The sequence below is a fragment of the Lepisma saccharinum genome, chromosome 11 (assembly GCF_977018435.1).
Source record: "Lepisma saccharinum chromosome 11, izLepSacc3.1, whole genome shotgun sequence".
In the NCBI taxonomy this organism is placed as follows: domain Eukaryota; kingdom Metazoa; phylum Arthropoda; class Insecta; order Zygentoma; family Lepismatidae; genus Lepisma; species Lepisma saccharinum.
Window position 1 is genome coordinate 17,319,666 of NC_139239.1, and position 23,796 is coordinate 17,343,461.

General features: G+C 38.5%; 1 protein-coding gene across 1 annotated transcript in view; it reads left to right on the forward strand.

Annotated features, from left to right (window-relative positions):
• Hmgcr (HMG coenzyme A reductase) overlaps positions 1–23,796 on the forward strand; it is a 231,876-nt gene that overhangs the window by 43,140 nt on the left and 164,940 nt on the right. Inside the window, exon 2 of the mRNA XM_083130762.1 lies at positions 382–439. The gene's annotated coding sequence lies outside the window, so the exon portion shown is untranslated. The remainder of the gene's footprint in view (positions 1–381; positions 440–23,796) is intronic.

A 23,796-nucleotide genomic window follows, 5' to 3' on the forward strand; every position in this document is an offset into this window, starting at 1 on the left:
GTCGAGCTCCAAATGGTGCCCACATCGAGGTTAACAACTTTCTGAGTTACTTTGTACAAAACCGAGACAAGAGAGTTAATAAATTTTACAGATGCTAAATAATGTGTGAATTTTTGTATTCCTCTAGTCCGGACAACCTTTATATATAGCCTCTCTGATGGTGTTGTGGCGGTCCCGGGTTCGTTATCCGGTGAAGGCACATTGTACAGTGGTTCGGATCTCGCTTTAAACTGTAGTTTCAGTCCCGGTTAGCCTTAAGACATTTACATGGATTATGTAGTAAAGTGTCTTGTGACCTATGGCTTTCTCTTATTTGTGAAGCTTGTATTTTGGAGAGTGTTATTTTAATTTGTAATAATTTTTCTCTTTCTCTTTTTTCAGTCAAAATGTACTTCAGCATAATAGAATCTATAACTTCCATTTGAACACGTTCTTCCTGGTAAGTTGAGCGATATTTTTATAGTTTTTAACATATAGAGACGGGTGGTGAGTGAGTGAGAGTGACAGTGGGTGCATTAGTTTGTTCTGCACATAGTTCAGGATACATAAATCATGGTAGGACGGTAGCACTTTACAGTCGATTTCTCACTTTAAACTGTACGGCCAGTCCCGATTAGCCCATTAGTGCATACATTTTTTTCAATTGCTTTTGTCCTCATTACATACAAAACTTCTTTCCTGTCGTAATGACGAAAGACAAAATGGACATTGTAAATCAATATCATTTGTACCCACCGATGAGACAATCAATAATGACAAATAATGAATACCAAAAATTTTCTGATAGTTTTCCAGGTAATAAATATGATAAATCTGAAAATTGAAACGCGAAATTCCCCATAATTACACGTAGAAAGAATACTCTATTTGTGGCCATGGTTGTCAACGTCACCCTCTGAAACATTTTACTTACGAATAGTTTTAGACATACATTCCGATATTATAGTCGGTATCTGTCACTGAAAGTTTACATACTTGCAAATTTTGGCTCACTGAGGCTTATCCATAAGACATCAAAATTCTTCTATCTGGATCAGTAGAATCTTACATTTAATTAGAAGTTCTATATTGAAAAGATTTACCTCACCTGTTGAATGTCACCTTTTAATCAAGAGGCCCTGGGTTAGATTCCTGGTGCAGGCACATTTCAGTGGTTTGTATCCTTGTTTAAACCACAGGCCCAGCCTGATCAATGTATCTGAACATAAGATAGGTTCAAAAGAAACTGAGGCAGTGTCCCTAGTGTTCTAATGTGTAGAGTGTACCTGTCAGATATTTATTTTATGATTTTTTTTAATGCATTTTCAAGAAGAAATAGCATGTTATTGCACACAGAAAGGGAAAGTCACATAAATTGAGTGACATGTGTCATAACCAATTTTTGGTGCTGAGAAATTATTGTTTTGCTTTTAGGTCACATCTGTAGTTTATAATCTTGTTGCTGACGTATTCCCAGCTTAAAACAGCCGAGGTCATCAGCAATTATATCTACTAGGTGGGAATCTGTTGCATGAAGACCGTCCGTTATCATGCAATAGGTTTCTGCGGGTGTTTATTAGGAAGCTGATTATATAATTAGTATGAGTAATTTCTTCTAAGTGAAGTTATGAGTGTGGTGTGAGAACACTTATAGCACTCATGCCTGCTGTTTCCGTGCCGTGGCACAGGAAAAAGCGAAATTTTGTCGGCGTGTATGGTGGAACTTTGGATCACATGCGGAAGATCAGATTTTTTAAAAAAATCAATTGTTGCGGCACTTTTTTCTGTGTATCCTTTTAAATTTAATTGTTGCATTTGTAAAGTTACAAACCTTGAAACTTTGCAACGTCTTCCTTATTACACAGCATGGGAGGGTCCTCGATAAACAGTAATTGTAGCTAATCCCATTAATGTTGTCCACTTCTTTCTGTTGTCACTTTATAGAGCTCAGTTATCAAACATTTCCTAAAATGTGTAACGTATACGAAGAGAATGTGAATCCACATATCCCTGACAGACCTTTTATCACTTATAGAAATCAGCAGGTCATTTACTTATTGATAAGTAGCATTTATGATCTTTGAGGGAAGAAATGCCGTGCTGTTTGTCGTGATTTCGCTGACCATAGTTATTAATATTGATACTTAACGCTGGAACAATCACACAGTCATCCGATTGTAGTCAAATACTGAATGGCCTAGACTTCCTTTCGGAAACCGATTGCAAATCTGTGACTTCATCATTCCTTCTTGGATGCCTATAATATTATATGTATGTATTATAAAGATATAAAGTTAGTATGATTCCAGTTGGTATGTTGTATGCTTAACTTTAATATTGATGTATATTTCTTAGGGATGTGGCTCACGGAACCCTTGGGATATTTGTTGCGCCTTAGTTGTTCAATTTTTTATCACTTCTCAATGTGTGCTTAATTTTCAGTTGGACAACGAGGGAAGACATGGATGATGATGATGATGACGACGATGAAAATGAAACACAGGAGGTGGAAAAGCGAATCTGTCTTGACAAAGAACAAATATCGGCCCTTGGAATAAGTGGAATCGTATTTTGCAAACACCGTGAGAACAACGCAAGGAATGAATATTGGTGTGACGAGGACGAGAGTGAGGACTCGGATGTAGACACCGCGACCTCCGAATCATGCAAATGTTGTGCGACAACCTACACTTCTCGTTTACCATCTGACGAATCCTTATACCCATACACCTATGTGTACATTCCGTGTTATATCTGGAGTGGGTGTCCTCACAATGTGAATCCAGCCTACAATCTCCTTCGAACATGCCAAGGTCGTTGCGAGCAGTTACCGACGAAGCCGGAAGGTTCCATGCCTGTCTGTCAGATTAATGGTTATTCGAACCAAAGGTCTCAGTGCACTCAAGTTACTGCATCTGAGGCTTTCCTTTTGGAATCAAGAGAACGTGCACTAGAAGACAATCATGGAAATAGCACCTCAACAGTGTTATCAAGATTACTTTCATCCAAGGGAGTTGCAAGTGACTCAAAATATTCAACTAAATGTTTATGTCAGATTTCATCCCCTTTGAGAGATTCAGACGGGAGATGCATTCTGCAACGGAAGTGTCCTTGCAATTTTTTTTCATTATTACTAAAGGATAAAGCACGTACCTACAGGTTTCTTCAAAACTGCCCATGTTCTGGAGCCGGTTCGCTTCCTGAGGAAAATATGTGCCTGAGTGAGCGCATCCTAAGCGACTTCCCTTCGACTGATCCTGGTTGGAAAGAGCCGAAGTTTGAAACTCCGAAGCCACTTGAAGCGTCTCTTCGCAACGGCATTTCTTTCTTCGATGAGCTTGCTCATGTAAAGACTGAGCCGAGTACGTCTTCAGGAGTTACCCACTCTTTCTCATCACTTGGGGAAACTTCCAGCAGGCAGGAGAAATTGCAAGAAGAAGTAAATGCCTTTTTGGCAAGGGTCACCGAAATCATGCTACCTAGACCAAATGCAGCATACACGCCGTCAAGTAAAACAGAAACCTCCTCCGAGACAACACATAAACAGAGTATACCATCCGAGAAGTGGCCGCAGAGCGTAGAGGAACACCTTAATTTGGAGAAGCAGGAAGCTGATGAAAGTGGACAATCAAAGTCAACGGAAGAGATGTTTGAAGGCGCTGTTTCAAAGTCATCTGGCTTGGAAGATGGTCGACGAGAAAGTAATCCTGAAGATACAATTCCAAACGACAATCTTTTCGGAAATGGCAAATGGTTCAAACTGGTTCCGGTTCTTGGAACAACGCCACCGTCAGAAGACGACAAGACTGCTAAAGACTCATCCTCGTTTATCACCACTGATGTTTCTTTCATTAGGACTTCGAGAATGATTTCGCAGGTTACAGGAAACGAAGGTGTCGAACCTTTGGCCATATTTCATGCACAACCTGCGACAGGAAGAAGTAAACTTCCTGAAGAAAATGTAACGTTTCCAACTGACGCTTCTTGGCCTATATCTTCGTCGAGCAAACGTGACTTCAGACCTTTTCCATCTTCGTCACCTAGACCGATAGTTGGATACGTAAGACCCCAACTTCCCATGCCAAGTTTGCAAGTGGGAACTGATGGTTCAACAGCGAAACATCATGTTAATCCAGGCACCAGTGACACTCGTGATATATTCTCGAGATATGCATTAAACAAAGCAGATCCTCCAATAGGGTACAAAACATCTTTCAACCAATCGTCTTCATCAAGAGCAGAGGGAGCTTCCAAAAAACCGAAGGGTGTTAGATTCAAATTCGTGGGAGGCAAATCCACTGAGAGTCACCAGTCTGATGCAAAGAAAATGAAGTTGTTTGGTAAAAAGAAACAACCTGAAATATCGGTTGCTGGACGTAAAAATAATTGATGACACGTAATCATACCGCATCTAACAATAAAGATCTAAAGATATTTCGATTGTGGACTGTCAACAGTAGAAGATAAATGTATATCTTTTATAAAATTTTGCAATTATATACATTCACAATCTAATAGCTTACATACAGGTTTTATTACATTAGTTTTACTTGTAGAGAATACTGTATTTTTTTTTCTCTATTAAATTTCTCCTGTGTATTTCGTAATAGTGTATAGATTTTGAGAGTTGCTAATGCTTTTCCGTAAACCAATGTTCGTTGGCTTCCTGAAAGTTGTTTTGTTCCACACACATTTTGCATGCTGTAATTCTCATGTCATATTGTTGTCTTCAATTAATCAATGAATAGTAAGTCTGACTTTCTTGAACGTATTACATCATTTGCAGATTATTTCATAACTAACAAGTACGGCTATGATTGAAGTTCCCCATTGTAGAATTGCAAGGAAATATTTTTTCGTAAATATGATGTAAGCAACGTTATATAATGACAGGATACTAATATTTTTTGGTTAGATTGTTGAATCTAATATATTTAATGGTTACTTATGCAGCACAGTGGAACTAATATTGTGTTTCCATTTTTCGGTTTACCCAAGGAAATATTTAGCATCTTTTTGAGTTCAATGTGAGAAAATTTTTGTGTTTATTTCCGAGCAGCTTTTCTTTTCTTCTTTTATTTTACGTTGTTTTTTCCCACTTTTGGATAATCGTGACGATGGTGTTTAGTCAGAGTAAATGCATAGACAATCAAAAACACCCACGTACAAAAGAACATACACACAAACCCAACAGATGATTATTCTGATTCCGGTTTCAGACACTAGAGCCTGGAAGAATGCATTTTCTTGCATTTCGGAAAAAGAGAGGTTGTCTCCTCTGAGTCTTCCCGATAGGTCATCCTGTACAGTTCGAAGACTCGTATTTATTGCCATGATTATTTTTGAAGCAGTTGGTTCACAGTGTCTGATAGATTGTAACTATTTTTTACCTTGTTAAGTCACAAGTTTCGACTTGTGGTCGGCCGTGGTATGGAATTACAGGAAATAAATCTACATTAGAAATTTACGACCCAGAAATGTTCTTTTGCAGTATAAGATCGCATATTTTCCACTGAAAACTATTATGAGATTTTTAAGGCAAGATAATATTGAAATTAAATAAAGCAAACTGATAAAAATAAATGTTACAGTATAACAACTTGATACAGTTATCGCTTACTCAACACTGCACAATAAACAAAGAGAACATGCCCAGTAACTAAGGGCGCCCGCAGGATGGGCGGGCAGGGGGGCGCTTGCCCCTCCTAAGTTTTCTGGAAGGAGTTAATATATTTTACAACAAAAATTCAGCAACAATTATTATTAGGGTTTATTATTATTATTATTGAAGTAGGGTTACGTTTTAAGCTTTCAGGCAAAAAGATGTTAACACTGTATGGGAGACTAAATATTCGAAATGGTGAACATTGAGCCTGACATTCTGTTCATGTTTTCTGACGAAGCAACATTCCACATCAGCGGTCGTGTGAACAAGCACAACTGTATCATATAGGCGACTGAGCACCCGAAGGAAGTTCGAGAGCACATGCGGGATTTCCCTAAGGTGAACGTTTGGTGTGCCGTGAGCAAATTTGGAGTGATTGGACCGTTCTTTTTTGAAGAACAGACCGTCAGGGGACAGAATTACCTTGCCATGCTCAGCACGTTCATGGAGGTACCACTTGCCATTCTCCAGCGAGGGTACTTTCAGCAAGACGGCGCCCCTGCCCATTACAGTCTGCTGGTTCGGGATTACCTGAACGACACGTTCGGTAAACGCTGGATTGGTAGAGGTGGTCCTCTCCCATGGCCAGCACGTTGAGCCGACCTGACGCCCTGCGATTTTTGGCTGTGGGGCATGGTCAAGGATCGGGTCTACGCCAGCAAACCTCGCAACCTAGACGACCTGAAACACCGCATCACTCACGTCATCACTGGAATTCCTGCCCAAATGGCCCAGAGGGCCTTACAAACAACAATGAACAGACTCAATGAGTGCATTGATAGGGATGGGTGCCAAATTGAAACCCTGTATCCAAATCCCTGCTTGTAATTGAAAGTGATTAAACACCCATTTATTGTTAACATATTTTTGCCTCACCCTATAACTATAAAAAACAGCTTCTTTTTCTACATGAATTAATACGAGGGTTGAGGAGTAAGTCATGGCAATCCAGTAATAATTCGACAATTGAAGTTGTATTAAAAATTTGTTAGACACAACTGAATGAGTATCCATTATGGATATTTTGTTGGTAGGAATCATGAAAGAAAACCCAAGCAACCCTGTGACATACACATGTGCACATGTTAAAAAAAACTTGTCTGATTATGACAAACCTTCGTATGAAGACAACCTGTAAGTATACAGGAATGAAAATATATATAGATATACAGAATATGAAAATTATAAATTTATGTACTTTTTATAAAAAAAATATAGTAAGTAGTAGTAGTAATAATAATAATAGCAGTAATACTACTACTAATAAAAGTTTCTATGGCTGCCCCATGAGAAAACTTCCTGCTGGCGCTCTTGCCAGTAACGTCGACCCGGCCTCCATGGCGGAGTAGTTAGCATAGCGTACTACGTCTCCAGGTGGTCTCGGTTTCGAATCCCGGTCTGGGCACGGCTGAATGCTGATATATGTGTGTGTGCTTTAATGTTTCATCCCCTTCGTCGCGATTAGCCAAACCAAACTAATCGTGTCTGGTTGCATTTGCCAATATTGGCTTCTTACGTGGACCTCTCTTCTGTACTGTACAACGAATGCCTTGTTCTTTTGCCGGTTCATTTTCAGGCACGATCTTCCAGCTGTTGCACTTCCTACTGTTTAACACATACCAAGTGTTGCGTCAGTTCCTTGCCTGTGTACTTCCGTGAGTTCGGGACGCTGGAATTCAGAATGTTATTTTCTCATCTCCCCGTTTTGTATGTTGCAATTCCATGGTCAGTCTTGAATGCTTCCAAAGATCAGTAAATGTCAGCTTTGGCACTGGTATTGTATTTTTGCTTTTCTTACTAACTTTGAAGATAAATCACGCCGATAAGGATGAATTGTGGCAAACATTTGGTAAATGTTAATTGAAAATCCGCTTTATCCCCACGTAGATTAATCGGCTATTGGATGAATGATGATGAAATTGAAGAATGATCAAACACAATGAAACATGCACCACTTATTCAGAATTCGCATCAAGGAATGGGCCAAGATTTGAACGGGAAGGGACAATTTTTTTGAAAATCGCAGCGAAATGGGGGAAAAAAGCGAGATATTTGGAATGTATAGTAAGAATATTTTTACAAAATTTACTAACCATCTGACACTCTTTGCCTTAAAATTTATAACTGAACTTGTATATTGGGAGAGGGGAGGAGCGAACAATGTTAGCTTTGCGCCTCTACATTATAAATCTTGGTCCATCCAGGACACTTGGCTGTTTTACCACTCGGCAGCGGAGTATCCTATGATACTGCTTTATGTATCGTGTTCTAGGTCGATAAGCATGAATGGTGTCAATGGCAAACATTTCGTAAAGTTTGTTTTAAAGCCCACGTTCGGCCCAGATAGGTCTACCGCTACATACTACATATTTATTGATGTGTAATTTTCTTCCTCGAAATTTGAAAAAGTAAACCAAAGCTTGAAATATGTTGTTCGCGAATAATGTAGCGACTTCTTTATTGACGTGTAATATTTAAGTTTCGGTTTACTTTACCATTAGAAGCAACAGAAATTTGTTTCGTGTTATTTTGTTTTCCATAAGTTCGGTATTTTTGCTCACTTTACACATTTCAATACGATTTAATATTTAAAAAGTGTTAAATGTTGCGCGTTTACTTCTCTGGGGCATACATAAAAAGATATTAAATAGATAAAATCTACATATTTCATATCTACAATGACGGAAAGTTATTATTAATGAATAGATATAGCTTAGGGAGGTTGCTTAGATTAATGTACAAGTACTATTAGTAATAATTGTTTCTTTAGTGACTTCTTAGGGAGAAGTATGTTGTTGAGTTTTTAAGTCCTGTGTATGCACACAAAAGCTAATCGATATTGGATCTATAGTTTAAAGTGTGGTCCGAACAGCTCTACATCCACTGGTATCGAACCCGGACCCCTTGATTTCAAGGCGACGACGTTACTTTCTGTAGGGAGAACTTCAATGTTCGATTTCCGGTGTAGATCCCGACTTGAAAGTATTGAATTAGCTTATCTGAGCATAAAATGGACTTAAAACATAATTTTCTTCAACACAGTGTTAACACTGGACAAGAACAAAGTGAGAAATGTACACAATAGTCAACACAAGTAAGGCACTGAATTACACCATGAATCTGCTGAAACTGAATAGAAGAAGCTTGCATAATACACCGATGACGGATATCTTCAGGTGCAATTATAACATAAAATAATAAAATTGGAAATACATAATGCGATAAAAGTTTGTGAAGTACCTTGATCAATCATGTTCATGGTAATAATCGTTAAGCATAGTTGTAAAAGCGCATTCGTAAGAAGGTATAAAGGGATTTAAAAGGTTTAATATGAGCAAGAAGAAGTTATGTTCGAAATGAAAAACCACCGTTTGTACTTTGTACAAGTAGCCTTGGTTTTTCTATATTTTGTTACAATGAACATGGTGATTGGATCGTGTCGCAATTCTGTTGGTAGTGTCTCAGATTCTGTCCAATAGCGCCGTATATATGAGTGTATTGTATCCTCGCCGAAGTTTATGAAAACAACACCGAGTATAACCCAAAAACTGAATTATATAAGAACACTTTATAAAACAATTTACGCGACCACAGAGCAATAATACTTTTTTGTGTAATTTTCTCATGTAATGAGCCAATAATAATCCTTCTTCCAAATGTTTTTGCTATGTACCTGATAGCGCAAGTGAAATTCGGCTCGAGCTCGTTTCCCGAGGGGCAATAACAAATGGTTTGTTCTCTCTTACTGCGCCCATTCTGCTCAGTCAAGCACTCTTAGTATGTCACTGGAAAATATATTGCTATCATTCTCGATCTGCCCTACAATCATTTTCTCTTTTCTGCAAAAGCTCCTGCTTTAGGCAGATCTGTTTTTCTATTGTCGTTTCGCTCTCCCGTTCTCTGGCGGATTTCCAATGTAATATGTCTTGGATTTTTCTGGAACGTCTTACAAGAATGTCTTTTGTTCTCGTTTAATTTTGGAAGTAGTTGACTCCAGCCGTTTTTGTTGCACCAATAAACCGTACAGGAAGCAACGGCTTATCTTTTTAGAAAAGCCAGTTTTCTCGAGGTGGACATACATGAAAAGAAGAACTGGGAGATATATTAAAATCCATTGGGAATGAAAGGAGGAACTCGCAGTGATGAGCAATACAAAGGATTTCTGCTTCAATGGTTGGTGTTGTCGAAGGAAATTTGAACGGACTGTTCTTGTCTGGACTGTGTTGCCCTTGCAACGATGGCATGGCTGTGGGTTTGTTTACAAGGAAATAGTATATATTTTGCCATTCCAACCGTTAACAAACAAGAGAATTCAGTGTCGAATTCGTAGCTCTAGGCCAACATATGCGATGGGAACATAAAATGAATAACAATGAATTCAGAGACCTTAGCACCGGTTGCCAAAGGAAGTCTCATGGTTTCCATGGGAACGATTCCGGAATGTTTTAGTTCTCATGGCAACAGTTCCTTATGGATTCGATTTGTTTTTAGCGTCGCTTTTTTGCCTCTTTTGGCTAATCGCGACGATGAGAATGAGTGACGATATGATGAAATTAGTGAAGATATCTCGCAAAGATAATCCATGGTCTCACTTCAGGACATGGGCAGCTTTATTCCTCTACATAGACGACGTTCCTTCAAATAATTCGCATGGAGAACCACATTTTGGCAAAAAAGCCACAAATAACGTTTGTCTAGGTGCTGGGGTGCCATCGATATCATTTTAGATAAGTTGAATTGCTATTTGTGTTTGCAACTGACAGCTCTGCTGAAATACTAGAATGACGGAGTTGTAAGATTGAGATTCATACAAATTACAGAGAATGCATGTAGGAACTCCGATACTTAGTACAATCTGTCAAGTTTACTTGAAACATTCCACCTGAGACACTATATTTTCTGAAATGTTAACGAATGCATAAATGAGCCGTGAAATGCATTGCTTTTAGTAGCAGGAAAAACATTTTCTCGCACAAAAATATAATAGTAATCGGAAAAATAACACTGGAAAATGGAAGCAGAATGTACGTACGTCGTCTATGTAGAGGAATAAAGCAGCCCATGTCCTGCAATGAGACCATGGATTATCTTTGCGAGATATCTTCACTAAATTTCATCATATCGTCACTCATTCTCATCGTCGCGATTAGCCAAAAGAGGCAAAAAAGCGACGCTAAAAAACAAATCGAATCCATAAGGAACTGTTGCCATGAGAACTAAAACATTCCGGAATCGTTCCCATGGAAACCATGAGACTTCCTTTGGCAACCGGTGCTAAGGTCTCTGAATTCATTGTTATTCATTTTATGTTCCCATCGCATATGTTGGCCTAGAGCTACGAATTCGACACTGAATTCTCTTGTTTCCGCACCTTGAAAGTTACTTTTCCCGATTAATAACTTCAAACCATTACCACAAAATTAGGAATCGCGTTCCTCCTAAGCAGCCCATATTCTGCAGTCTTACCTCATCCATGCCCAGGCCGGAATTCGAACCCGGAACCCCCGGTGTCGTAGCGCGTTATACTGTGTGAAGCAGGTGTTTAGGCCTCCTCGATGGCGTAGTGGTAACGCTTTGTAATCAGGGGTTCCAAGTTTGATGCCCGGTGGCTGCACAGTGGGTCGGAAACCATGCTAAAACTCTCGATTAGTCTATGTGTGCAGAAAATGATTTTCATGACAAATTTTGACATTTGACATCCCGTATGCTTTTTGCCTCCGCTCATAAATACTTCAATACACTAAACAAGGTGAACGAGAATTTACTTGCATAGGAAGCCTCTTCTGTGGATGAGCGGGCTGAGTGGTCGACTCACGACTTATCACCGAAGGTCTCGCGTTCGAGCCCCGGTTGAGCATGGACGTTTCTTTGTGGCTGTTCCTTCATCAGTCATCCTTTCGGAAGGCATTAGTCTAGAGCAGTAATGCGACGTAAGAGGCTCTCATGTATAGCAATAGTGGACCTCCGTGTCGGAGCGTTTATCAGAACACTAACATGCCAGCGGTCCCGTGTTCGAATCCTGATCTGGGCATGGGTGTTCTTTGTAAGTGTCCCTTCACCAATTTCCTCATATGATCACCCATCCTCATCTTCGCGATTAGCCAAATGTGGCAGAATGCGAAGTAAAATATATCAAACCAATCAATCAATCAATGTATAGGAAGGCTTACGTTCCATCTGCCTGTCTCATCACAGAACCTTCCGAATGTCAGAAAACACCATGCTTTCTGGCATACATTGTGCCGCGGGAGGTAATGCTGGCATACCTTTGGAGTAGTTAAAGCATGCCACGTGACACTAAGTACATCATCTTCCTCAGCGTGGTCCATACGGGAGACGACAATCCACTCATCGTCGCAGGCCAATCTCTTTTTTAACTGTGTCCCGACCCTGGCCTAGTTGGAGAATAGACAAAGTGTGTTATGAAGTGCCCGAGTCTCTGCCTTAATGATCATCATGGTTTGCCGTGTGGACGTCTGTCTACAATACCGACAGGGCGAAACTGAAAATGAAAGTGAAAGTCAACAAGAGAGGAGTTGGTCATCGGAACGGCCTTGAAATGATCTTAACCAGGAAAGGAGAGATGGTGGAGGGGAAGAAAGTAGATATTTACCATCCTGATTGGAAGCAGTTTAAAATTCTTCGCATGCAAATGCTGCTTGGCATTTCCACAGAACTCGCAGACCTAGTGTGTGATTTCAAGAGCCACAAAAGAGTAAAAAAAAAAAAAAAAGTTGTGGAGAACCTTACTTTTCTTAGGTCGTGCCCTTGTTTCGTGCCAGTAATGCAATTAACAATATCCTGTTTAATTTTTGTGCAGTTCAACTTTCCCAAATTTGTTTTAGCATTCTAGATCTTAACTCTTCGTAAAATTTGGAACGAGCGGCCCCTTTTTTTTTCTTGTTGCGGCTCGGTTTTATATTGGATTCTTGCGATTCTATGTCAGCATGACACTCTAGTACATAGTTTTTCGTTGAAAGTTTGCGTCATTGAATCACTATAAACTTGCGACATATTGTCACTGTACTTAGAGAAAAATAGCTCAGTGGGACACGTGTTGTTTGTCTCATAAGAGCGTGGCTAGCACCCTTGCAATAATAATGGTTGTATGCAGTGTTCCAAGTGTTTATTAATAGAGGCACATATTTTTGGTAAATAAAAAAGCAAAATTTCGGTACAAAAATAGAGCGGATTTCGGGTTCAAAAGCTGTAAATAAAATAAAATGTCGGTGTTATAGCGGTGAATAATCACATCAAAAGTGCTATATAAGATAACATTAACATTTTGGTTTTAAAATTGTGAATATAATCCTAAATTTGATTTAAAAACTGCACTTATTACACAAAATAAACTTATCCCTTCTAATAACACATCTATGTAGTTACCAGAATATTAAGTTTATTCCTGTGTAAAGGGGTCCATTTTTGCTTCTCAAATATTTACAGCAGAATTAATCAATTTTCCGTGAATTGCATAACTCACAGGATACTTCAGACTTCAGAAAGAGTCGCGTCGGTATATAAACGGTAAATTTCGTGTTTAAGAGTCAATTTCGTATTTTCCAGTTCATTTCGCATTATTTCGTGACAAAACAGGGTAGAAAAATGCACCTCAGACCTTTCAGAAACATGAAAAATGAACATTCCAGCATGTTATTTCATATTTCGTGTTTTCGTCAAAAACGAAATTTGCATGCCTCTTTTTATTAATAATAAAATAAATAGTAACAGTTAAACTATAACCATTATAGTTGCATCGTCCTTTGGCTACAATAAGTTGAATCCCATCCATTATTTCTATATATATTTACGGCCATGGGTGGGGCTAATATGCATCCCTCCGCGTTCTCCCCTAATTTGAGCACTGGTTGTTTGTCTAGAAATGGTTTTTAATAATTCAAACGGTACTTATGCAAAAAAAGATGGTTTAGTTTGATATCGGATAACTTTGTGGTTCAGCCTGGAAAAATGAATGAAATCATTAAAATACATTTAAAATCCTGTAATTTACATTCCTTTATGTAGACAAGATAAGTAAAGAAAGATATACAAAGGCAGTATACGATGTAGTGATGTTTTTCAGGCTATGGCGTAAGTTTTAGATATATCAGTATTTTTCTACAAGTAATTACCAACACACATGCAGTAACGTTGGTATCAATATGTTGTCATTTGTACACATATATTTGGCGGTGGTCGGTAATACGTAGGCTAAATTTTCAAGTAACAGTATTCAGGGGGTGTAATGGGTGACCTTCGCTGAAGGCACTCAAATGTCAATTTCACGTCCACATAATACACTCTGGACTGCAATTCTGCAGGGCAACGAGGCACTGGCGCTTGATCCCAGAGCCAGTATAATCCCCAGTGTGGTTGTGTTGCCCTGCCTTTGTCCTCATATGTGTTGAGTGTCCCTTAGCCTCAGCTTTTAACGTCCTCAGAGGGACGTGGTAGCTGTAAGGGTCCTCGTCCCGTATAATGTGACGGGGCAAATAGCCTAAATGCTAACGCACCCACAGTTTTCATTTCCAAATTCAATAAAAGAATACATTTAAACAGCGACCGTCACTTTTTACCGAGAGTAATAACTTTAGTAAGCGTATACATCTCAATGCTGTATCCAGTTGTAACAAAAATTCTAATGTAGCAAGTTCCTCATAGATGAGAGAAACCCTTCAAAACTTGGTTACCGACAACTGTGAATGACAATTGCAAGATTGGCCCGCTTCCCTATGAAAGAAAACGTCGTCATTTGGCAAATATATATAATTCAATGTTAAATTTCCAATTTGTTCTTTTCCTGTTGCAAGCGGATTGACTGCCGCGTATTCATTTCCTTGCCATCCTTTTTAGAGTTGTCATTGTATCGTGTTCCTTTTGAGTAAACGTGAATTTAATTTACACGTTGTTGATTACAAAGGCACATCTCATTAGTGGGACGACAAAATTGACACAGGATGTCAACCAAGAGGTGATCTGAAGATAGATGTGTTCATAGTTGTGGAAATTTAATATGCACGAAATCGCACATGCCGGTAAAAGAGAAAATTCGAAATGTTCAAAAGTTCAAAGGGAAAGTGGTGAAACTTTCAATAATACGGTATATATTGAGAAACGCATGAAAGTGAAAGGAGAGAAATTTTGTTTTTGGAGATTGCACGTCCGAGTGAGTTAGGAACATCTTTACCATATTACCTTGTTTATTTTCTTACAAGATATAAAAATGAAGTATGCGTATGACGCCTTCTTCCAACCTCATATTCTTCTCCCTGGTTCTTCTTAAGTATATGGTGGTCTTTACTCGATTAATTAGAGTCGCAGTGGTACAGTCGGTAGTCGCCTGACTGCCACGCGGGAGACCTGGGTTCGATTCCCGGATGGGTATTTTCCCAGCAATGGCCCCGAGGGTCACCCAGCCTCAAATAAATGGGTATCGGAGCATAATTGACGTAAATATATCCAAAATTGCACATACAAATATTCGCAGTTGCGTGATCAGATTAAAGATCGTGTGAAGGTAGGACGTGCAAAGATTTCATTTGGCAGCAGCAGCTGGTCAGATGATAATGAGAATAATATAGTCAAGTGGGTCATCCAGCAGCAGTAATATTGTCCTTGACTTTCTTATTGGGCGGTCATAGCCCTTTCTACGGACCTCGAGATTGAAGCCCGGCGAAATTAAGGAAAATGTAAAGCAATTTCAGTTGAAAGCAAGAGTTGTAACATGCCAGTTGCACAACGTCCACTAAATTGCGTTGTCCCAAATGAATGGAGAAGTGCGTTCATTTCTGAAGGTTCGGTAGCCATCGGGAGAATGCCACCACCACTTGGGGCGAAATAATACATCAGTTGGATTGTTTGTCCTAATTCCCCATTTACAGAGCCCCCTTCCTCCACATTTGTTTTGAATCTCTTGGTTGAGACGTTGCCACATTATACCGGTTCTGCCACTTCGGAATAGCTACAGGGGAGCAGAACGGAAATCCAAATCGGAAGCTGCCTTACGCATTGCTTAATCCCACCAAGATGATATGTTCCAACATGCATCAACCTCTCACTCCAGATTATATTAATTAATATCGATTCTTTATCGTAGTTATTAAATCTAATGTTCCCGTTTCTGTCTAAAGGAACTGTAGCGTTCTTTCCGGTAGCTGATGCGTTGTGACGTAATTTCCTCTCCGGCTACTGGGATGGCAACAAAAAAGTGGTTGGCCTTCAAGAATCTGTGCTGTGAGCTTTGTGTACATCTCTTTTGACACAGTTATTTTGGGATAAGAAGTGTAATGAGAGACTGCGCAAACTGTTGTCTAGAAATGAAATGGCATGGTTAACGTGTTTCAACATACTTCTCCACCCTCTTCGTCTGTGGTGATTCATTTACACACATGCCAGGTTTTAGTGAATTCTTTGCACCTGTTCCACCTAACGTAGACGTCTTGTTGTGTGCACGTGTTCTGTGGCGCTGCAATAACATATTTGCCTCTAAATTCTTACATGAATACAAACACATATTTATCCATTGTTGATTGATTGATTTACTCCTCATTCCTGCCAATTCTGGCTAATCGCGAAGATGAGGATGAATGGTGATACGATGAGATGGATGAAGTGACAGTTACAAGCACACATGGGCAGCACACAACGCAAGTCCTACAGAGAATTATCCTGGCTGCAAGTCCATGCGTCAAAACCTCGCCAGCCTGCAAAATGTAGTCCGGGGTGTACTACGTGAAAGTCAAGTTGACTTTTGCGTGCCTTCTCAGAAGTTCACTTCTTACTTCCCATTTACCATTGTTTTCCCATTTCTAATACTTTTTATGTCAGCTATTGCGATTACCCACACTGTTTGATGTCGGTTCTGTAAAGTCGGAGGCCTTTCTGATAGCACTGTCGACTTGCAATCAAGAAGTCTCGAGTTCGATCTTCCGTGGATATGCATTAACATTGGCTTGGATCCCACTTTACAACGCAAGTCCAGTCCCGGTTAGTCTACTGAACATAAAGTGGATGTAAACCAATTTTTTGTACAATTACCGACTAAAATAATGGTAGGCAAATTGTCCACAGCTATTTACGTTTTTCCCTTTACATCCAATGTTTTTTGATGAATGGAATTATGTTAATTCTTGAGTACAGCCTATTGACGTTTTTCATGCTAATTCTTGTACTTCATTGTGGAAAATCGTGAATAAACATGATCCTGGACATATTGCTCATTATCTTTGTCGTCGGATGCACACATTTGGCATTAAAATTGTATTGTAAATTGTCGTGAACTTGTAATGAATCAACATTTATTTGCTTATTTCGTTAGTTTCGTAGGTACGTAAGTCTATTATACTATTGATAGTATCGACACAACAGCGAAAGCAAACCACGCGAAGATTAACGTGAATGTTCTGGAAGGAATTCTAGGCATATGTACGAGGGTAATCCAGAAAAATAAGGAAAGTTTTGTATTCAATCATATAATGACAACGGAGTTCTTGAAACGTTTGACAGTAGGCCTCAACATTGACTATTGTTCCGTGTGGCAGAAAATCAATGAGTATGATGCCTTTTCTGTCCCAAAAGACAGTTGCCAGAACCTTCCGCGTACGAAATGTTGGTTTGGCCTTTTTTTGGTTTGGAATGCGATCCGGTAGGTGCCACTCCATTGACTTGCTTTTGCTGCTTGTCTCAAACTGGGGGGGGGGGGGGGGTGCGTAGGTGGAATGTTTCGTCTTTCCGGAAAAGCACTTTGCCAGGGCTGATGAAGTCAAAGACACCGTCACACATGGTTGAATACGTTGGCAGAAACCTAGTACAATGACGGTATCAACAAACTGGTATCACGCTATGGTAAGTGCTTGAATGGGTAAGGCGAAACTGTGAAAAAGTAGAGTAAGGTATGTAGTTTCTGTGCCATAATTTTTTTGCACACATCATTTGTCTTTTGTGTTTTACATCAAAACGTTCTTTTTTTTTCTGGATGACCCTCGTAATTTTTCAGCTTTGGAATATCATAGTGGTTTTTCGGAAGGAGAGGAAAATTCGAAAACAGCTGCACTGGCGTCCGCCAAAAGTCCAGCTAAGCCTTGACAAGAGGTCGTCCTAGTAGACGGCGTGGCGATAAGTAACTAGAAAAATGTATCGATCTTGCACGCAATCTATTGTATTATAACTTCGAATTATTATGTAACCCACGAAGTCCCAGATTACTTTTTTTTCCTTGATTTTTAAAATTTATTTTCGTATATATACTTCTGATGATGAAATATGAGTGACTAAATCGATATTTTCTGTTTGCGATGCACTATTCGTCAGGAAGTAGCTGATCTCATATGAGATCACTGGGACCTCGAGTGTAAAGATTAGGAATGAATAATAGAACGTATAAAGGAAAAGGTCTAAATGTGGCCCCCCCTTTTTATGTTGTCATTTTCAGGGGAAACCAATAATATATCAAGCACCTGCCTTTAAAATTCTTATATATAAAATATATACTTAAATGTAATAGCATTCCAAAGTATAGGTGGTCTCATTTTTTTTTTTAAAAAAAAAAGCAATTTCCAAAAAAATGATAAAATGATGTATTTCAAAATTGTGGTCTAAATATGGGCTACTAGTGGCAATATCACAAAAAGCAATTAAAATTTAAAAAAAAAACAGTCATTTATCGCTAAAACATAAAATTCACATTTATGAATAATCTGTTGTTTTGAAAATCACGCGGAATGGGAAAAATCGAAATTAAGAAAAACATCCAAATATTTGTTGAAAATGTGATCTCAACATGAGACCTCATGTCATAGCCCATATTTAGATCATCACGCTATTTTTCTTCTTCAATTTATTTTCGCTCTCTTTGGTACATATTTCACAAACAAATCATGGCATTATAAATGCCCACATTTGTTTTATGTACCGCTAATGTCATAACCTATACAAAGCAGATGAGAATTCAGAAAACGCTGAGTTAAAACATACCTGCAAAAAGTTTTTGGAGGTCGCAATTCTATAACAGTGTCCAAGGCCGAAACTAACCACCACTTTCTCTTGCGAATTGGCGCCGCAACCTTTGACGTTGACAGATAACCAGTTCCAACAGCGTGTGCCAGGCTGCAGCACTCGGGAGCGCTGATAACTCCAAAACCCATATTGAAACCTTCGCCCATATTTAGACCTTCTCCTCTAACATACTACATCACCATTTTATTTCAGGCTGAATGCACATTATATATGAATATGCTGTTACAAATAACATATTTCCGGCACCTGTGGCGGAGTGGTTATCACATCGCGCTACGACGCCAGGGATCCCGGTTTCGAATCCTGGTCTGGGCATAAATGTTTGTGAGTGTCCATTCATCAATTTCATCATATCATCACTCATCCCCATTTTTGCGAATTGGCCAGAAGTGGCACAAAAAGCGAAGTAAAATAAAGCAAATCGATCAATCAAGATGACAAATGAGATTGATAATAACATATTTTTTTCTATTCAAGTTCTGTACTCGCAATAGTAATAAAAGCAAAAAATAAGATGTGATTTTGCATGACTCATTTACCGAACTCTCGATTTCATTTGGAAGTCAAAAAATAATGCAAAACAGAAAATATCCCCATTTGAACCACAGTGTGACCAAGAGGCACAGGCTTTCCTTATATAAACTGTTTCAGCGTGTTTTGTCCAAAATATTTGGCAATCGTTTCGTGTATTGACTTTTCAGCCTGAAAGACACAAATTATTGTTCAATATTTCTAGGAGGGGACAACATTTTAAAGGATTTGTTAACAGTTTTTGAGATTTATCAATATGTCATTATTTTTTGTTTCTTGTATAATAATTACTATTGTTATTAATATTTATATATCTTATATTTTGCACAAATTGTGGTGCCATCCCGTTTTCTCTTCCCCCTTGCAGAACATTATATTCAAGACTAGAATCACTTAGGTTTTTGATTGAACTGGATCTCCTGCAATTGCATCTTCATTCACTTCATCTTCATTATTGAACGAACCAGCATGATTCCAACACACTTCCATTGGGCCTGGCGCCTCACTTACGTTAGTTACACCAATCTCATCATCTGCACCTTCATCTTCAACACTAAGGCAATCTACTTTGTCTGGCGGTAGAACAACAACTTCGGTATCGCTCATTCATTTTCACTAAGATCATTTCGGATAGCCTGTATTTCTTCAATTGGACACGCTTGAATTTGCTATAAACATGACGTTGTTCTTTTAACAATCACAAAGAGTAAGTTAAGATAAAGTTCCCCATGCATATAGCAGCATGCCATGAAGGCGTCTTTATGGGATAGGGGGGTAGGGCCCCACGCATTCTCGATCTCAGCCATTTTTGGCAGTGATGTGATCAGCAGCACACTCCGGCTGCCTTTACCCCCCAGGGTTGCCCCCAGGTACCCACCGATTTGATGCTGGGTGAGTCAGAGAGCATATTTATGCGGAGACAAGGACAGAAAAATTCCAACCTTACATCATCCATCCCGGGGATTGAACCCGGATCTCTCACATGGCAGTCAGACACTCTACCGACTAGACCACCTAACCTCTACTAACAATCACAAAAAGTAAATGCAAGAAATAGTAGTAAGCAACAATGCAGTACTTGTTGCTAATCGTTTAACGTAAACAACGAAGTGCGATTTACAAACTATCAGTGTTGCTAGTTCCGAAATGTTTAAGTCCCAGTGATTCCAGGTGTAATGTTATTTATTTACCTTGACCAAAGTTATTTTATGCTGACTTGAAACTACTGACAATAAAATCAAAGTACAATTTACCTCAGTATTCTACATACATTAAAAATTAATAATAATTTTCGGTAACAGAGGAAGTTAAAAGTACGGAATTTTCAACTACTAAAAATCATTGTTTTTAGTACAAATAGTATAGACCACTAAATTCTATTTACTTTATATTTACGTATATGTACGTAAATCATGGATCTTGAAAAAGGACATGAAAGAGTGTGTATTAATAATTATTGCAAAATATTTAGTAGAATCACGGTTTTGTGTGGTGATCTCATATGAGATCACTTGGACTTTACATAGTTTGACTCTGCAACATAAAGCAAATGATTAGGTCTAAGGAAAGCACAACATTTACTTGACATTATTAAATTTGAATTTGATAAGACCTACAGTTAATGTTCCTGAATTTGTAAAAATAGTGATAGTGTATTTTAAGTGCTGAGTAAAGTATAAAACCTAATACAGCACTAAGTCAAATAATAAATGAAGTAAGTCCTTTTACGTCGCTTTTGTGCCACTTTTGGCTAATAGCGGCAATGGGAATGAATGGTGATACGACGAGATGCATGAAGGGACACTGACACACCCACTTTGACAGAACAACACAAGTCTCACAGGGGACTTATAATGGCGGTGAGTCCAGGCGTCAGAGCCCCGTTAGTCTGCAAAATGCAGTTAAGTATGTAATGCTTTGAATAAAGGTTGACACTGGGCGTTTTCAAAATGGGTGATAGTTTTCAACAAGATCTTCTACTAGGCCCCTAAGCCTGAACAAAGATGTTAGAACTTGTTTATTTCTCGTGTTTCATTTGGGTACTTTAAAAGCTATGTTACTTAAGAAATATTCCTTCTATTTGCAAAGACAATACCTGATGTACAATATCATTCATTTTAGATTTTATTCTTTCCTATAATGTAGTTATCTGTGTTGTTAACCAATCGAAATAGTAATATTGATAAAAATTATTTTGGATTTTATGCAAAGCAACTTGAGAAGAGTTTCTGTACATAATCAACTTTATCAAGATGACTCTTGACCATAACTCACTATATAGCTACTCTCATTTTCAAATACACTCCAGGAATTAAATAATAATAATAATAAGGCAAATCTGAAATCTGTTGAATTTTCAGTCATAAAATTTTCAAAAAATCTCCAGGAAAACTGGAAATTCCGAGTGATTTACTCGTGTATTCATGTTGAATAAACTCATTCAGCCCCTTTTATAAACGAAATCTGTTATACCCAAGGTAAAAGTAATTCCGGAATTTCCCGAGACACCAACTTCAAACCAACGATACAGTTAAAAACTAATCGAATAGAAATAATGGGACACGTAATGCAGACAGTTAAAGATAATTTGTCAGGAAAGATATGGAGAAAGCATTTTACCAATTCGGGTCGTGACACTCACATCTAGGTCGCCCCTGTTATCTATGTTCATGCTAGAATTTTTGAAGAAAATATTTTGCATGATCATTCTGAGAATTTCCCTATAATATATACCTTCCTGTCGCTGCAGTCGCATATAATGGAGAGGGAGGTAATTCTCTGTTTTGCGAGGATGTTCCTAAGGAAAACATGCCTATCTATGTGGTGGGAAGAACTGAACATGAAACGAAGTAAGTAAGATCTGGGGCGTATTACTGATGTTTATTTAAAAATTGGAAAGCTTAGTGTTAAAATACCTCAGATTTTTGTTCAATACGCTATATCTGGTATATCAAAAGTTTTAGGACAACGACATTTTAAACTAGGCAACCCAAATTACGTAAGGCGCTGGTGGGTTGCATGTAGAGTTAGGCTCAATTTCAGGGTTGCTATATGCACAATAGATATTTATAAAATACGCGAAAGGAATCAAACCAAGTATTATTGTATAAAACTCTAAAAAAAAATCAGTATTAAATTTGTCGCAATTTTCTGAAAGGAAGAAAATCGATTTTCTAGTAATTCATCGCTGATGAGTCTACACAAAGGAAAAGAGGAGAGAAGAAAAGAAAAGGGACAACAAATGAGGAGAAAAGAGAGAGCGAAATGGGAAGAGGAAAAGTATAGGAGGGGAGAAAAGATAGGACAGATGTGGATAAGAGAAGTAAAGAGGAGAAAGGTAAAATATGAGAGGAGAGATGAGGAACATGGAGCAAAGAGGAGAAGAGAGGACGGAAAGAGATGAGAGGAGAGGAGAAGAGGAGATGTGAGAGGAGAGAAGGAGACGAGAGAGGTGAGTTGAGAGTAGAGTAAAAGAGAGAACATGAGAAGATCGAAAAAAGAGGAGAAGAGTGCAGTGGAGTCGGAAATCTAAGACAGGAGAGCAGATAAGAGGAGTGGAGAAGAATTGGATGAAGACAAGAGGCGAGAACAGGAGCGAAGGCGATATGACATATATGCAGTGCAGAAGAAGGGGAGAGGAGAAGGAGAGAAGAGAAAGGTGACGAGAGGCGAGATGAGGTATTTGTAGAAAATATCGTCTCAGCGACAAGAATTGATGCATTGATCATAATGTCGACATGAAACATTCAATAATATTTTAAAGTTAATTGGAGAATGTATTAGATCGGTGCGAAATGCCTTTTGGCTGAGTTCAGAGCGAGATAATATCTGCCACGTAAGATCTTTGATTCTACTTGCGTTTATACCACTAAAAACATGAATGTAATTTTCATATTTGAAAGAATTATCCAATTTTTCTCCACTTCTCAGTTCGTTGAAATGGAGGTTTTGTTATTTAACATTTCTCCTCTCCTCCCTCCCATCGTTAATTCCAAACAGAATCATTCCGTTTCACACTGCTTGGACAATGAACACAATGGGATGATGTAAAACTTAAGAAAATTTTCTGCCACCGGATTGGTTTGAACCTACGACCATCAGGTTGACAATCTACAACGGTAACCACTACCCTACAAACTCTCGTTCTTGAGAATATCTAGGAGTAGCTGACCAGTGTGAAATGTAGATGCAGCTCTCCTCCTACATGTAATGTGCAAATAATATTTGTTTGTAACAAAAAAAACGAAGGTAGTACGAATCGGAGCAAACATTTAATGGAGAATTGCACTTGATGAAAACTTTTCATTCGATATTTGCGAAGGCATCTTTTCATTGAACTGGAGTGGGTAAAGGGGTAAAATTATTATGTCATAAATTACCACAAATATAAATAGTTATTTCATTAATATTTGTCAGTGTCGTTGAAGCAATACACAATTATCGTTAGAGTATCATAATTCACGTTTATAGGTAAAAACATCCCTTTGAACATGTGTCCATTCATTAATTTTTGTTTAACTTTTTTTTAGTAAATTCCAGATGCAGAACAATGTAGCCACTCTACACTGCTATTACAAATAATGTTACAATGCTCTTGTCTAACAAAT